Source organism: Oncorhynchus nerka, linkage group LG24, assembly GCF_034236695.1.
Source record: "Oncorhynchus nerka isolate Pitt River linkage group LG24, Oner_Uvic_2.0, whole genome shotgun sequence".
Taxonomy (NCBI): Eukaryota; Metazoa; Chordata; class Actinopteri; order Salmoniformes; family Salmonidae; genus Oncorhynchus; species Oncorhynchus nerka.
In genome coordinates, this window is record NC_088419.1 from 20509304 (window position 1) to 20527656 (window position 18353).

Sequence of the window (18353 nt, forward strand, 5' to 3'; positions counted from 1 at the left end):
CTGAAATAAGGTGACTTATGCTAAGTGTAAGCCTAACACCCATTCTTTCTTGATAGCCAAGTGACCTAGACCCCAAAGGCTATTCAATTTACAAAATCGGATTTAAAAGTTTGGAAGAGTAACCCTCCAATAATGCTGCCTGCTGGCAAGTTTCGTTTGACATTTTGATTTGAACTCTCTACTATTTTGGATTGTACAGCGAATCTGCCACAAAAACAAGCTTTGTCGTTTTGATGAAATGGCGCTTAAGTAAAGTTAACAGTGTTTGTGATGAGAATGTCTATTTGCTTTTGTGTTGTTGGCTCTGTTCTGAAATTAGCAAACGCTACCTGAGTATATTGTACATCCGCCAAAACAGACATTCTATATATAGTCTCTGTATATTGTTTCATATTTGACTAGACGTAGAGTACTTTAAATATTAGATTCTAGGCATCACTGGTCTATCCACAGTGCATATTCATTCTGTTCAGGCCACATTGGAGGCTGTTTTACCATCACCCATTTTAACCATCAGTCGATCACCTTTTCTGTCCTTCTCTAGCAGTTAAATAATTTTGTAATGATTGCCTAGCCAAACTCTTGAACAGCCACATTACATCAGGAAGGTTGTGTTTTTTAAGTGGCCAGTGACAGCGTAGCCTGCTGGAGTTAGTCAGGGCACCACCAGGCCCGTTTTTCTTCTAAATATGGTCTATTAAAGAGATTCAGAGGGATAACAGAACAGAGAAGATATCCAACTGATCCCAAATTAGTCCCACTTTCAAGGAGTGAGGCTGCATTGGAGCAGGTTGAGAGCTTCAAGTTCCTTGGTGTCCACATCACCAACAAACATGTTCCAAACACGACAGTCGTGAAGAGGGCACGATAAAGCCTATTCCCCCTCAGGACACTGAAAATATTTGGCATGGGTCCTCAGATCCTCAAACGGTTCTACAGCTGCACCATCAAGAGCATCCTGACTGGTTACATCACTTCCTGGTATGGCAACTGCTCGGCCTCCGACCGCAAGGCACTACAGAGGGTAGTGCGAACGGCCCAGTACATCACTGGGGCCAAGCTTCCTGCCTTCCAGGACCTCTTTAAGAGGTGGTGTCAGAGGAAGGCCCTAAAAATTGTCAGACTCCAGCCACACTAGTCATAGACTGTTCTCTCTGCTACCACACGGCAAGTGTTACCGGAGCGCGAAGTCTAGGTCCAAAGGTCTTCTTAACAGCTTCTACCTCCAAGCCATAAGACTCCTGAACAGCTAATCAAAGAGCTACCCAGACCCCTCTTACACTGCTGCTACTCTGTTTATTATTTATGCATAGTCACTTTAACTCTACCTAAATGTACATATTACTTCAATTACCTTGACTAACCAGTGCCCCCTCACATTGACTCTGTACCGGTACCCCCTGATTATAGCCTCCACATTGACTCTGTACCGGTACCCCCTGATTATAGCCTCCACATTGACTCTGTACCGGTACCCCCTGATTATAGCCTCCACATTGACTCTGTACCGGTACCCCCTGATTATAGCCTCCACATTGACTCTGTACTGGTACCCCTGTACTGATTATAGCCTCCACATTGACTCTGTACTGGTACCCCCTGATTATAGCCTCCACATTGACTCTGTACTGGTACCCCCTGATTATAGCCTCCACATTGACTCTGTACTGGTACCCCCTGATTATAGCCTCCACATTGACTCTGTACCGGTACCCCCTGATTATAGCCTCCACATTGACTCTGTACTGGTACCCCCTGATTATAGCCTCCACATTGACTCTGTACCGGTACCTCCACATGACTCTGTACCATATAGCCTCCACATTGACTCTGTACCCCCTGTACCTCCACATGTATATAGCTCTGTACTACCCTCCACATTGACTCTGTACTGGTACCCCCTGATTATAGCCTCGCTACTGTTATTTTACTGCTGCTGTTTAGTTATTTGTTACTTTTACTTTCACTTTTTTTTTTACTTAAAAAAAAACGTTTTAACTTCTTAAAACATTATTGGTTAAGGGCTTGTAAGTAAGCATTTCACTGTAAGGTCTACACCTTTTGTATTCGGTGCATGTGACGAATAACATTTGATTAGATTTGAAATGGCACTATATTTGCTATATAGTCCACTACTTTTTACCAGGAGGTGCTAGTGTCAGATTATTTTTATTGAACCTTTATTTAACCAGGTAAGACCCATCGAGGTTAAAACCTATTTTACGAGGGCGACCTGGCAAGAAGACTAAACAGGGAAGGAGCAGCGTGTACATAAAATACTAAATACACACAAAAGACAAAGTGTCATAAGTTACAGATACAATTGAAGATTAGAAACAACTGCAGCTATCACAATCCAATTGAGTACAAACAAGGTTTTATTTGGCTCGTCAGTTGTGGTTTGACCAGTAAAACTGCTACAAAGAGAAGACCATTAGGACAATTCAAGTTGCTTTACGATGGCAAATATACTTCAAATGAGTAGGCAACACACCAATAAGCCATCCATTCAGCTGTAGAGACAGCTTCCTGCTGTAGGCATATTGCTGATCTGCAGAATGAACGAGTCGTACATTACACCTGGTCACCTTGCCACCACATTCAGCAGCGTTTTTTGAGCATCACATAATAGTGGAATCATTTTAAGTTTGTTTTGGGATGGTGCTTTTATGGCGATGTGGGCGTCATCTGTTGCTCCGTTTGTAGGCTATTTGGGAACCCATTGATGACAGAGAAACCCCCCTTGACTTTAACCTGCTGTGCGATGGTGTCTGGAAATGGTATGTTAGTTCATTTTGCTGAAGATTGCATCCAAAACATTAGCTCATCGAGGGATGTGAGATGCCGATAGCACTTTGATGTGCAACAGAATAGCATATATTTCTGAAATCCTCACAAAGATCCTATATGATTGGTTTTGGGAAACGGTATCTTATTAGCCAATCTGTACCCTCTGCGAAAAAGTCCCACCTGTCTCTAAAAACATGCTCTCTGCGAAATGCAGCGTGTGCCAAATCTACCAACAGAGCAATATCAGCCATCTTTCATTTCCCATTATCTCAGTCTTTTATAGTATTTCAATGATGGTTTCACTTTCACACGTGCCCTGTGAGTCTCCTCTGAACAGTTGATGTTGCGAAATGTCTGTTGCTTGAAGTATTTATTTGGGCTGCAATTTCTGAGGCTGGTAACTCTAATGAACCTCTGCAGCAGAGGTAACTCTGGGTCTTCCTTTCCTGTGGCTGTCCTCGTGAGAGCCATTTTCATCATAGCGCTTGATTGTTTTTGCGACTACTCTTGAAGAAACTTTCAAAGTTAATTAAATGCATTCCTGGTGACTACCTCATGAAGCTGGTTGAGAGAATACCAACAGCTTTGAGTGTTCAAAGCTGTCAAAAAGTAGAAGATAGTAAAAATAAAGAAAACCCTGGAATGAGTAGGTGTGTCCATACTTTTGACTGGTACTGTATATATTTTCCCATTCTATATCCTTTAGACAGCTCTATTGTTCCTCCCACATCACTGTGTTTCTTTCTCTCACTCTCAATCTCTCTCTGAATTCTCTTTATTTCTGTCTCTCTCTCGCTCTCTCTGAGATTGTGATAGCTGGCTCTGCAGTCAGGAGACTACATACTGTCCCTCTCTCTAACGGTTACGAGACTACATACTGTCCCTCTCTCTAACGGTAACGAGACTACATACTGTCCCTCTCTCTAACGGTAACGAGACTACATACTGTCCCTCTCTCTAACGGTAACGAGACTACATACTGTCCCTCTCTCTAACGGTAACGAGACTACATACTGTCCCTCTCTCTAACGGTAACGAGACTACATACTGCCCCTCTCTCTAACGGTAACGAGACTACATACTGCCCCTCTCTCTAACGGTAACGAGACTACATACTGCCCCTCTCTCTAACGGTAACGAGACTACATACTGCCCCTCTCTCTAACGGTAACGAGACTACATACTGCCCCTCTCTCTAACGGTAACGAGACTACATACTGCCCCTCTCTCTAACGGTAACGAGACTACATACTGCCCCTCTCTCTAACAGTAACGAGACTACATACTGCCCCTCTCTCTAACGGTAACGAGACTACATACTGTCCCTCTCTCTAACGGTAACGAGACTACATACTGTCCCTCTCTCTAACGGTAACGAGACTACATACTGTCCCTCTCTCTAACGGTAACGAGACTACATACTGTCCCTCTCTCTAACGGTAACGAGACTACATACTGTCCCTCTCTCTAACGGTAACGAGACTACATACTGTCCCTCTCTCTAACGGTAACGAGACTACATACTGTCCCTCTCTCTAACGGTAACGAGACTACATACTGTCCCTCTCTCTAACGGTAACGAGACTACATACTGTCCCTCTCTCTAACGGTAACGAGACTACATACTGTCCCTCTCTCTAACGGTAACGAGACTACATACTGTCCCTCTCTCTAACGGTAACGAGCCCCAGGTCTAATCAAACGGACGATTTGAATTTAACAAATGTACTGTACTTATTATCGTAACAAATGTACTGTACTTATTATCGTAACAAATGTACTGTACTTATTATCGTAACAAATGCACTGATACAGGGAAATGATATGTTGCATGAATTCACAATGGAAATACAATTACATCGAAAATAAATATTTTATTATTAGTCCTACGCTCACAATCTCTTTCTCTCGCAATCTGTCTCGTTCGCTCTCTGTTTTCCCCATCGTCTCACCAATTCTCTTTTTTTTTCTCTTGCTTGCTCGCTCTCTCTCGCTCTCTTTCTCGCTTTCTCTCATGCTCTTTCTCGCTTTCTCTCGCTCTCTTTCTCGCTTTCTCTCGTGCTTTCTCGCTCTGAATTTGAGAGCTGGCTCTGCAATCAGAGAGTATGTACTGTCCTAAAGGTAATGAGCCTATTTGAATTCCGTTCAGGGTCCACTTCATTATCTCAATCCTCTGATGCTATCAAGGTTTAAGCACATAATGATGAGAATCCCTGTAGAGTAGGGTTGGGCAATATCCAGATTTAATAAACTGTATCGACCAAGCCTACTGTAGAGTAGACAGACAGATAGATCCAGTGCAACACTGAAGGCCCCTCACAGTGCTGTGTTGAGAGGTAGGATTCCTGGTGCTGCCATTTATAGAAGCACCAGGAGACCAATCCAAGGCTCTACTAATGACAGTAGCAGAAAGTTACTTCTTCCTGAGGGGAGAGGAGTGACAGAATAGTGCACAGAACCCCCACTGATCGAGGTGTTGCAGTACATTTCGGGACTTCCTCTACATTTTGTTTCCCAACCTGCTGTAATATTAATGGACCAATGTACAATCTTGTTTTCTATGATGCAACCTATTAGGGGAATGCATTGGGTTGTGAAACATTTCTAAGTGTTTGGAATTCTGTAGTCATTTGATCATACTTTCCCAGGTTGTTGTGGTTTGGGAATGCACCTTTTAACAGTAGGACAGCCACCTGAGATGTGACAGGAGACGTCATGGCGGCGGCAATATTGAGAATAAAACATGAGCACCCCAGGGAGGTGAGGTGTATGTACGTGCTCTAACCCTGATGGGCTCTGAGTGAGCCTGAAAGGAGAAAGTATGCCACATCCTGTCAGCTCTCTGGAGGCTGCTCGCCTGGAGCCGCACCTGACAGCCATCTGGCTGCTAATATATTCACTGACACTCGACACACACACACACACACACGCAAACGCTAACCACAGACACACACACAACAGTCACATACACAAACACTACAAACACAAATAGCACACACAACTACACACACACACACACAACTACACACACACACACACACACAAACACACACAAACATATGCACACAGTGACTTCTTATTGCCTCAAAGTACACGTCTTGCATAAGTCCAACTTTTTGTAGTTCACTTTTTGTCAATAGTTTTTCTGCCTTTAACTTCAGTTGAGTAGATCATTATTTCATTGCCCTTTTTACTAGCCTGTACAATTATATAGCCAAACTGTATATTTTATTGCAGCTTTCCTTGAAAGGTTGAGTACAAATATTAACAATGAAGAGCGAGATGCTTTTAGTTTGTTCTTTATTCCAGACATGTAGTTTACTTTCATTTCCTGTGTGATGTGTGTTTTCCAGGGGGAGAGCAGTGAGGGGTCTGTCCAGGTTGACGTGTCCCAGTATGAAAACTCCTACCTGGTCTGACTCCTGGAGCAGCTCCTACATGGACCTCCAGGGGCCGCAGTGGGGCCAGGACACCAATGGACGTAGGAGCAGAGGGCCTTGCTGGGCAGCCTGGACCACAGCGTCCTTCTCCTGTCTGACTTTCCCTGTTTAGCCTACATGTGGAGGATATGGGCTCTCCTCGCCCCCTCTGTTCCAGGAACGAGCATGGCACCACCACGGCCACATAGGCCTGTAATTCCACCTCCACGATGTTTCCACTTCAAAGGGCTGCAGAAGTTGGTGCAGATACAGTCAATTTGACTGACATGACAGGATTGAAGAGACAGGACTTAACAAGACTGGAGAAGGAGGTGGTGGGAGGTGCGTTATTCACTGAGGTTGGCTACCTCTTCAGAAGAAGAATCTATAAATAGTGTGGCGCTAAACCAAAGCCTGTCATTATTCTTGTTGGGAAAAGTGTGGCAATTAAGCAATAAGACCCGAGGGGGTGTGGTACAGTATATGGCCAATACACCACGGCTAAGGGCTGTTCTTAGGCACAACTCAACACGGAGTGCCTGGACACAGCCCTTAGCCGTGGGGGTTTGTGATATCGGGGCGGCAGGGAAGCCTAGTGGTTAGAGCGTTGGACTAGTAACCGAAAGGTTGCAAGTTCATATCCCTGAGCTGACAAGGTACAAATCTGTCGTTCTGCCCCTGAACAGGCAGTTAACCCACTGTTCCTAGACCAGTTAACCCACTGTTCCTAGACCAGTTAACCCACTGTTCCTAGACCAGTTAACCCACTGTTCCTAGGCTGTCGTTCTGCCCCTGAACAGGCAGTTAACCCACTGTTCCTAGACCAGTTAACCCACTGTTCCTAGGCCGTCATTGAAAATAAGAATTTGTTCTTAACTGACGTGCTGAGTTAAATAAATAAAGGTAAAATAAATATATGGCAAATATACCAAGGTGCCTTACTGCTATTATAAACTGGATTCCAAGGTAATTAGAGCATTAAAAATGATTGTTTTGACATGCCTGTGGTATACTGTCTTATTTACAATGGCTTTCAGCCACTCAGCATTCAGGGCTCGAACCACAGTTTATAATGTGAAATAGACTATTGTGGCTGGCATTAGAATTACAATGGAAAGCAATTGCATTTTTATGAGAATGATATATTTTTTATTTACAGACTGTGTGAATGTAGAATGGATATACTGACTGCTGTATGAGCAGGAATATCTTACTGTAAAGAAGGTATGTCCAGAAAGTTTTTAGGCATTTACATTTTCATTTGTTGATTCTATTAGCAAGATGTAGTGAAGCAATTTTACAAATGGATTTGAAAATAAATAAAATCCAAAATGTTCATATTCCAGATTGTATCCTTGATTCAAGTCCATGTAAATATTTAGTTACTGGACTTTGATATAAGTGTTTATAGAAATATGTACTGATATTTAAGACATGATTGTATAGAGATTGTCAGTGACATGAGAGTCTGACTTGTAGTGTTCTAGAGCAGCAATACAGTAAGTCTGACTTGTTGTAGTGTTCTATAGGAGGGATACAGTAAGTCTGAGTTGTTGTAGTGTTCTATAGGAGGGATACAGTAAGTCTGACTTGTAGTGTTCAGTAAGTCTGAGTTGTTGTAGGTTCTATAGATACAGTAAGTCTGATTTACTGCCATGTTCTATAGCAGCGATGGCTGTGTCCTAACAGACTGAACAGGTTATATTAGTGCTGCATGACCCTCCCCAGTTTGTTATCCTCTTCTAAATAGCTGTGGACGGGAGGGGAGGTAAGGCAGACTGCCTGTGATGACTGCCAGCTCTGCTATGTTTGCCCCGGCTGTAAACCAGTTTATTTGTGTTGTGTGTAATTAATGGTCATGAGTTCAAATGGCTGTACAACTTAATACATTTGCATCTCAAATGGCACCCTACTCTCTTAGAAAAAAGGGTTCCAAAAGGGTTCTGCGGCTGTCCCTATAGGAGAACACTTTTTGGTTCCAGGTAAAACTCTTTTGGGTAGAACTGGAACCAAAAGGGGTTCTTCATATGGGGACAGCCGCAGAACCCTTTTTTCTAAGAGTGTAGGGGAAAGCCGAATACCTTAGATGGGGGGGAAAAGATGCTAAGAGTGTATTCCCTATATAGTGCACTACCAGGGCTCTTGTCAAAAGTATATAGGGAATAGTGTGCAGTTTGAGGCGGTGCATGGAGAATGACTAGCTCTCTGAGAAGCCCTGGCTCTGCTGGTAGGCATTACTCCCATTGTTTCTGTCTCTGTGTCCCTGCCTGCCTCACTGCCTGTGATCTCCTCATCTTTCATATCCTGTTGCTAGCAGGGCCAGGAAGGATTCGCCTGCAGAGAAAAAAACGACAGCTTTTACGTGCCTAGACATCTAATGTGTTTTGGTTCAAAGGGAAACAGAAATATAAAGGAGGCAGGCAGAAATATCTCATTGCATACGTACATGCAATGACCAAGGCACTAAGATAAAACACATCTCTATGGGCAAAAGACGTACATGGTTGCTACTTGCGTCATTGTTAGGCCACACTCTTCATAGAATTACATAGAACGCTGAACTGCATGATCTCTATGGCGCTCTCTTTGTGCAGAGGCATTATCTTCCGTTAATACGTCAAAAGCAAACCACAGTGCAGTGAAGGTAGAGTCCGTAGAATTTACAAAGATAATGAATTCTATTATCATTCTAATTCGGTGGTAGAGTCATCGGCCAGGTGATGCTGCACTAAGACAGGCTGAATGTCAAGGTAACCAGATGCAAAGCCTGGAATACAGTGCCTTCAAGTATTCATACCCCTTTACTTTTTCAAAATGTTGTGTTACAGCCTGAATTTAAAATGGGAAAACATTTACATTTTGTCACTGTTTTTAGATATTTTTTTTTACAAATGAATTTTAAAAATGTAAGCTGAAGGGATCTTGAGTCGATAAGTATTCAACCCCTTTGTTATGGCAAGCCTCATTTTTAAGTTACATAATACGTTGCATGAACTCACTCTGTGTGCAATAATAGTGTTTAAAAACATTTTTAATGACTACCTCATCTCTGTACCCTACACATATACAATTATCTTTAAGGTCCCTCAGTCAAGCAGTGAATTTCAAACATGGATTCAACCACAAAGACGAAGGAGGTTTTCCAGTGCCTGGTAAAGAAGGGCACCTATTAGTAGATGGGTAAAAAAACAAACAGACTTTGAATATTTCTTTGAGCATGGTGAAATTATTTATAACACTTTGGCTGGTGTATCAATGCACCCAGTCACTACATAGATACAGCCATCCTTCCTAACTCAGTTGCCAGAGAGGAAGGAAACCAATCAGGGATTTCACCATGAGGCCAACGGTGACTTTAAATCAGTTAGAGTTTAATGCCTGTGATAGGAGAAAAATGGATGGATCAACAACACTGTAGTTACTCCACAATACTAAACTAATTGACAGAGTGAAAAGAAGGAAGTCTGTACAGAATACAAATATTACAGAACATGCATCCTGTTTGCAACAAGGAACTAAATACAGCAAAAAATGTGTCAAATCAAATGAACTTTTTGTCCTGAATACAACGTGGTATGTTACTGAGTACCACTCTCAATATTTTTTTGCATAGTGGTGGCTGCATTATGTTATGTGTATGCTTGTAATCGTTAAGGACTGGGGATTTTTTTCAGGATGACAAATTAATGGAATGGAGCTAAGCAAATAGAAAATAGTAAAAATAAAGAAAACCCTTGAATGAGTAGGTGTTGTAAACCCTTGAATGAGTAGGTGTTGTAAACCCTTGAATGAGTAGGTGTTCTAAACCCTTGAATGAGTAGGTGTTCTGAAACCTTGAATGAGTAGGTGTTGTAAACCCTTGAATGAGTAGGTGTTGTAAACCCTTGAATGAATAGGTGTTGTAAACCCTTGAATGAGTAGGTGTTCTAAACCCTTGAATGAGTAGGTGTTGTAAACCCTTGAATGAGTAGGTGTTCTAAACCCTTGAATGAGTAGGTGTTGTAAACCCTTGAATGAGTAGGTGTTCTAAACCCTTGAATGAGTAGGTGTTCTAAACCCTTGAATGAGTAGGTGTTCTAAACCCTTGAATGAGTAGGTGTTCTAAACCCTTGAATGAGTAGGTGTTGTAAACCCTTGAATGAGTAGGTGTTCTAAACCCTTGAATGAGTAGGTGTTCTAAACCCTTGAATGAGTAGGTGTTGTAAACCCTTGAATGAGTAGGTGTTCTAAACCCTTGAATGAGTAGGTGTTGTAAACCCTTGAATGAGTAGGTGTTCTAAACCCTTGAATGAGTAGGTGTTGTAAACCCTTGAATGAGTAGGTGTTCTAAACCCTTGAATGAGTAGGTGTTCTAAACCCTTGAATGAGTAGGTGTTCTAAACCCTTGAATGAGTAGGTGTTGTAAACCCTTGAATGAGTAGGTGTTCTAAACCCTTGAATGAGTAGGTGTTGTAAACCCTTGAATGAGTAGGTGTTCTAAACCCTTGAATGAGTAGGTGTTGTAAAACTTTTGACCGGTAGTGTATGATACTTCGTAACTACACCCCCACCTGACTCCAGATCCTGGCCAAGGTTGTATCCAGCTTATATCCATGTTATAGTGAGGCTTTATCCAGACAGTTTGTCTTTTAGTTTCGGTCACTTTAACCCTAGAGGTAAGGGTACCTCTAGGGTTAAAGTGACTGAAATACAATGTAGCACCTATACACACACACACACACACACACGGGCAGGCAGCTCTACTTGTCTCTGTATTGCCTTCTCCTTGACCAAGTCCTAGAGGATTTTCCTCATACCTTAAAGGTCACAACTAGGATAGTGCACTATAAAGGGAATAGTGTGCCATTTGGGACACAACCCTAAAGGTGCATGCACAGCTCCAGGTGAACCATTACATCTCTGTTTATAGATCACTGTCGACGGGCGCAAATACTCTCCTATCAGAGTAGAGGATTTAACCTCGACACACAAAAGAGACACTGAATGATTCCCTCATCTCTAATGTGAGATCAAGGTTTAATGTTCAACCAATTATGCTATAAGATTAATAAAATGTTGATAATGAAAAAGATGACTCCTCTAAAACATATTTTTCAGCAAAGTTTCACGCAGAGTATTTATTAGACTAATCTTTAAAACCTCTATGGGATTGGTGTCCCACCCACGAGCTAACGTAGGCTAATGTGATTAGCATGAGGTTGTAAGTAACAAGAACATTTCCCAGGACATAGACATTTCTGATATGGGCATATAGCTTAAATTCTTGTTCATCTAACTGCACTGTCCAATTTACAGTAGCTATTACAGTGAATGAATACCATGCTATTGTTTGAGGAGAGTGCACAGTTATGAACTTGAAAATGTATTAATAAACCAATTAGGCACATTTGGGCAGTCTTGATACAACATTTTGAACAGAAATGCAATGGTTGAATCAGTGGCCAAAATCTAAATTGCACCTAACCTGGAATAGTACATTATGGTCTTTCTCTTGCATTTCAAAGATGATGGGACAAAAAAAATGTTTTTCTTTGGATTATCTTTGACCAGATCTAATGTGTTATTCTCCTACATTTCACATTTCCACAAACTTCAAAGTATTTCCTTTCAAATGGTATCAATGATATGCATATTCTTGCTTCAGGTCCTGAGCTACAGGGTCCGATCCTTAAGAGAGTGTTCCCCCAAATGACAAAATGACATTGGTTTTGGTTTTGCTTTATACTGCTTACAGGGTATCGAAACCAATATGTCATTTGGTTGAACTATCCATTTAACATAGTGTAATTACTATATGAGCTGATGACAAAAATGACTCCAAGGCCAAGCACTTAAAATTTACTTTTTGCAACCCTGATTAACTTATAAGACTGATGTCATTGATGTCTGCTTGGTCCATATGCTTGTTTTTTTAAGTTATAGAAAACCAATTTTATTTTGCAGCTATTTTGGACATCAACAATAATATGTTTACTGAAAGTAATTATTGAATTACTACAAAGCTATTACCATCCTGAGTTGAAACATTAAAACGCATTCATTAGGGGTCAGAGAAAGGATTATGAACCTCAGGATATGTCAGTTGAATGTGAACCAGCAGATCGAAAGTCTCTCTACTTTGAAAAGTTGCAATATAAAGTGGTGGAGAGATATTTAATTTTATAATAATCTGTAGAATACCATTTTATTTAACCTTTATTTAATCAAGAAAATACCTGTGAGGTTAGAAACAATCTATATAATTTATAATAAATAAATGGTTCCATTTATATTAAACTTACTGAACAGGCCATAAACAACATACATTATAAAGAAGTACAGTACTACTCTTAAGTCAACTCTGATATATAGTGTATTACTGACTATACAGTATATTACTGACTATACATGTATTACTGACTATACAGTATATTACTGACTATACATATATTACTGACTATACAGTATCTTACTGACTATACAGTATATTACTGACTATACATATATTACTGACTATACAGTATCTTACTGACTATACAGTATCTTACTGACTATACAGTATATTACTGACTATACAGTATCTTACTGACTATACAGTATATTACTGACTACAGTATCTTACTGACTATACAGTATCTTACTGACTATACATATATTACTGACTATACATGTATTACTGACTATACAGTATATTACTGACTATACAGTATATTACTTACTATACAGTATCTTACTGACTATACAGTATATTACTGACTATACAGTATCTTACTGACTATACATATATTACTGACTATACAGTATATTACTTACTACAGTGCCCTCCACCAATATTGGCACCCTTGGTAAATATGAGCAAAACGGGCTATGAATTTTTTTAATTGACTGTTTATCCTCTTGGTCTTTCATTTAAAAAATCTAACCTTTTAATTCAAGTAAAATAATTTAAAGAAAAAATGTATTCTTATCATGAAACAAATATTTTTCTCAAATATGTGTGCCACAATTATTGGCACTCCTTCATTCAATACTGTGTGCAACCTCCCTTTGCCAAGATAACAGTTCTGAGTCTTCTTCTATAATGTGTAATGAGGTTAGAGAACACATGGCAAGGGATCTGAGACCATTCCTCCATACAGAATCTCTCCAGATCCTTAGGATTGCGAGGTCCACGCTTGTGCACTCTCCTCTTCAGCTCATCCCACCGGTTTTCCATGAGGTTTAGGCCAGGGGACTGGGATGGCCATGGCAAAACCTTGATTCTGTAGTCAGTGAACCCTTTTTGTGTTGATTTTGAAGTGTGTTTTGGATCATTGTCCTGCTGGAAGATCTAACAAAGGCCCAGTTTAAGCTTCCTAGCAGAGGCAGTCAGGTTTTTATTTCATATCTGCTGGCATGATACCATAGAGTCCATGATACCATGTATCCTAACAAGTTGTCCAGGGCCTTTGGAGAAAAAAACAGGCCCACAACGTCAAAGATCCACCACCATACTTCACAGTGGGGATGAGGTACTTTTCTGCATAGATATCTTTTGTTCTACGCCAAACCCACCTCTGGTGTTTGTTTCAAAAAAGCTCTATTTTAGTCTCATCTGACCATAGAACCTGGTCCCATTGAAAGTTCCAGTAACGTTTGGCAAACTGTAGGTGCTTGAGATTGTTGTTCGATGACAGCAAAGGCATTTTTATGGCAACCCTCCTAAACAACTTGTGGTTATGTGGGTGGCATCTGATTGTAGTTTGAGACTTTCTGACCCCAAGACCCAACTAACGTCTGCAATTCTCCAGTTGTGATCCTTGGAGATTTTTTGGCTTCTTAAACCATCCTCCTCACTGTGCGTGGGGTCAATATAGACACACATCCTCCTCCAGGCCGATTGTTAAAATCTCCAGTTGCTTTAAACTTCTTAAGTATTGTCCTGCTAGTGGAAATGGGCATTTTCAACTATTTAGCTATTTTCTCATAGCCATTTCCTGATTTGTGCAGCTCAACAACCTTTTGTCGCACATCATTACTGTGTTCTCGGGTCTTTGCCATAGTGATGGATGACTAATGGTACTTGGTCTGTGTGTCACCTCATATTTGTCACCTCAGTGAAACAGGAAGTCATGGCTTACCACTTACAGTTGAAGTCAGAAGTTTACATACACTTAGGTTGGAGTCATTAACTCGTTTTTCAACCACTCCACACATTTCTTGTTAACAAACTGTAGTTTTGACAAGTCGGTTAGGACATCTACTTTTTGTACACAAGTACTTTTTCCAACAATTGTTTAAAGACAGATTATTTCACTTATAATTCTATGTATCACAATTCCATTGGGTCAGAAGGTTACATACACTAAGTTGACTGTGCCTGTAAACAGCTTGGAAAATTCCAGAAAATGATGTCATGGCTTTAAAAGCTTCTGATAGGCTAATTGACATCATTTGAGTCAATTGGAGGTGTACCTGTGGATGTATTTCAAGGCCTACCTTCAAACTCAGTGCCTCTTTGCTTGACATCATGGGAAAATCAAAAGAAATTAGCCAAGACCTCAGAAAACAAATTTTGTCCTCTGGTCTGATGAAACAAAAATAGAACTGTTTGGCCATAATAGTCATCATTATGTTTAGAGGGAAAAGGGGGAGGCTTGCAAGCCGGAGAACACCATCCCAACCGTGATGCCTAAAACCTGACTCAAGTACACCAGCTCTGTCAGGAGGAATGGGACAAAATTCACCCAACATATTGTGGGAAGCTTGTGGAAGGCTACCCAAAATGTTTGACCCAAGTTAAACAATTTAAAGGCAATGCTACCAAATACTAATTGACTGTATGTGAACCTCTGACCCATTGGGAATGTGATGAAAGAAATAAAAGCTGAAATAAATCATTCTCTCTACTATTATTCTGACATTTCACGTTCTTACAATAAAGTGGTGATCCTAACTGACCTAAAACAGGGAATTTTTACTTGGATTAAATGTCAGGAATTGTGAAAAACTTAGTTTCCAATGTATTTGGCTAAGGTGTACGTAAACTTCCGACTCCAACTGTATGTATATATATATATACACACATGACTTACTGACGATGCAGTATATTACTGACGATGCAGTATATTACATACAACCCACTTATTGCCTCTGAATGGTTAGCAGTTAGCACTCTTACTTAGTCATAAAGTGGTGCCCGGTCGGTTTACGTCAGTGCCACAACTCAAGTGTGACATGTGGGCTGTGGGCTCAAGGGCAGTGCTGTGATCTATGACACAGACCCAGGATGACTCCTGGATGACTCCTGGGTCTGTGTCATAGATCACAGCACTGCCCTTGAGCCTACAGCCCACATGTCACACTTGAGTTGTGGCAATGATGCGTCCGTCGTAACAGTGTTAATTAATGCAATTTCTTTGACGGTGTCTGAGCCATCTTCAAGCTTGATAAAAGTAATGAAACGTTTGACATGGGTTCATGTATGTAGGAATTACGTTCATATTAGTATGAAGGGGCAATCTGGGTATCAAACTAAAACAAAGCAGTGACCCTGTCACTTTTTTTGGTGAACAGCTGAAGGCTGGACAAACATAATGTCCAAAAATGGATGTAGAAATCCCAGATTTCCACTTTAACTCTCATCTGAACTTCATGCTGTTGCAGTATCAAGTCTCTCTCTCTTGTGAAACCAGGTTTAGTTACAACTTTTATTTTAGAAAAGTCAGAAGAGCCCCTGGAATACCACATAAAGCAGGAATGTCATACAGACAGTGAAAAATCACTGAGGATCCCAACCATGCATATCCCATGAAACCACACTCTCCCCTTTTGTACTCATAGACATACCTTGTCAAGGTTATACAGTACAGAAAGATTATTAAGATGCCATTAGTAAGCATGCCTGTCCCTCCCAGATGTCTCCATGTCAGGACATTTCAGAGGAGGGATTAAAAGTCCTCCTCAGCATATTCCATTGTTTGCCATTTGCTCATTTTATCGATAGGAGAAAAGAAGAATGGCCTTGTCAATCCTTAAGTATTCCCATGAATGACTCTCTTGCTGACACTCAAATTGTGAAAAGTACATCATCTTTCTGTGCTCTGGAATACTGTTATGTGACACTTGTCATTGATGCCTTCCGGTAAAATGTATAATGAATGATAGTGTATAAATAAACCCACTGTTAATATTGTTTGAATGTCCTCTCTTGCTATTTCAACTGCAAGCCCCCTCTCTGTCTCTCTTTTTCTCTCGATAGCTTTCGCTTTCTCTGTTGCTTTCGCTTTCTCTCTCTCTCTCTCTCTCTCTCTCTCACACTCTCTCACACTCACTCACTCACTCACTCACTCACACATACACACACTCCTACTTATGAATGTGTTGGAATCAGGGAGATTAATGTAATATACAGTATTTTGACAAGGTGTAATTTGAGGCTGACTTATCCTCATTTGTCTTAATTCTACATGTTTTGGCATCTCTGTCAAGATGACAGCATTATTTTCCCTCTACATTCTGAAATATGACATCTCAGTGGAAGCGGAACACAGTGACTGCATCCCAAATGGCACCCTATTCCCTTTATAGTGTCAAGGCCATGGTCAAAAGTAGTGCACTATAATGGGATTAGGGTGCCAACAGTCAGAGTACTCAGGAGGAGCTACACATACATGTCCATCTTCATATAAGGAAATGAGGGCTGTCTTCAGTTCTTCACACTCCAATGGGTCATATTGGACAGGTACATTATGAGGATTTATGGATGGAACTTAACACCACTGTGAACAATGTTGATTCTCCGGCTTGTTTGCAGTTATCTGACGTAATGATTAATAAGTCATGCTAAAAGGAAAATCCTTTGATGATGACTGACTGTAAAACTCCACAGTGTGTTTGCTATTTTTGGATCTTGATTTTCAACGGGACTGATTTAGATCAGGGAAAACAGATGTTGGCATCTTCTCACTAATTCTTCACAGTAATTTATCAATTAAGTTCCAGCAGTACTACTGAGAATACAGCTGTGGGGATAAACCTGCTTCAACAATAGGTCATATTTTGTGACAAATATAATAATAATATGATAATAATAATAATATACAGTGGGGAGAACAAGTATTTGATACACTGCCGATTTTGCAAGTTTTCCGACTTCAAAGCATGTAGAGGTCTGTAATTTTTTATCATAGGTACACTTCAACTGCGAGAGACGGAATCTAAAACAAAAATCCAGAAAATCCCACTGTATGATTTGTAAGTAATTAATTTGCATTTTACTGTATGACATACAGTAAGTATTTGATACATAAGAAAAGCAGAACTTAATATTTGGTACAGAAACCTTTGTTTGCAATTACAGAGATCATACTTTTCCTGTAGTTCTTGACCAGGTTTGCACACACTGCAGCAGGGATTTTGACCCACTCCTCCATACAGACCTTCTCCAGATCCTTCAGGTTTCGGGGCTGTCGCTGGGCAATACGGACTTTCAGCTCCCTCCAAAGATGTTCTATTGGGTTCAGGTCTGGAGACTTGCTAGGCCACTCCAGGACCTTGAGATGCTTCTTACGGAGCCACTCCTTAGTTGCCCTGGCTGTGTGTTTCGGGTCATTGTGATGCTGGAAGACCCAGCCACGACCCGTCTTCAATGCTCTTACTGAGGGAAGGAGGTTGTGGGCCAAGATCTCGCGATACATGGCCCCATCCATCCTCCCCTCAATATGGTGCAGTCGTCCTGTCCCCTTTGCAGAAAAGCATCCCCAAAGAATGATGTTTCCACCTCCATGCTTCATGGTTGGGATGGTGTTCTTGGGGTTGTACTCATCGTTCTTCTTCCTCCAAACACGGCGAGTGGAGTTTAGACCAAAAAGCTCTATTTTTGTCTCATCCAGACCACATGACCTTCTCCCATTCCTCCTCTGGATCATCCAGATGGTCATTGGCAAACTTCAGATGGGCCAGGACATGCACCTTGCTTGCGCTGCAGGATTTTAATCCATGACGGCGTAGTGTGTTACTAATGGTTTTCTTTGAGACTGTGGTCCCAGCTCTCTTCAGGTCATTGACCAGGTCCTGCCGTGTAGTTCTGGGCTGATCCCTCACCTTCCTCATGATCATTGATGCCCCACGAGGTGAGATCTTCCATTTTCTAATAATTGCGCCAACAGTCGTTGCCTTCTCACC

At 41.0% G+C, this 18353-nt stretch overlaps 1 pseudogene; it reads left to right on the forward strand.

Moving 5' to 3' along the window:
• The window catches only part of LOC115107279 (meiosis-specific protein MEI4-like), a 37295-nt pseudogene extending 29763 nt beyond the window's left edge, over nucleotides 1-7532 (forward strand).
• The last annotated feature ends 10821 nt before the right edge of the window (nucleotides 7533-18353 follow it).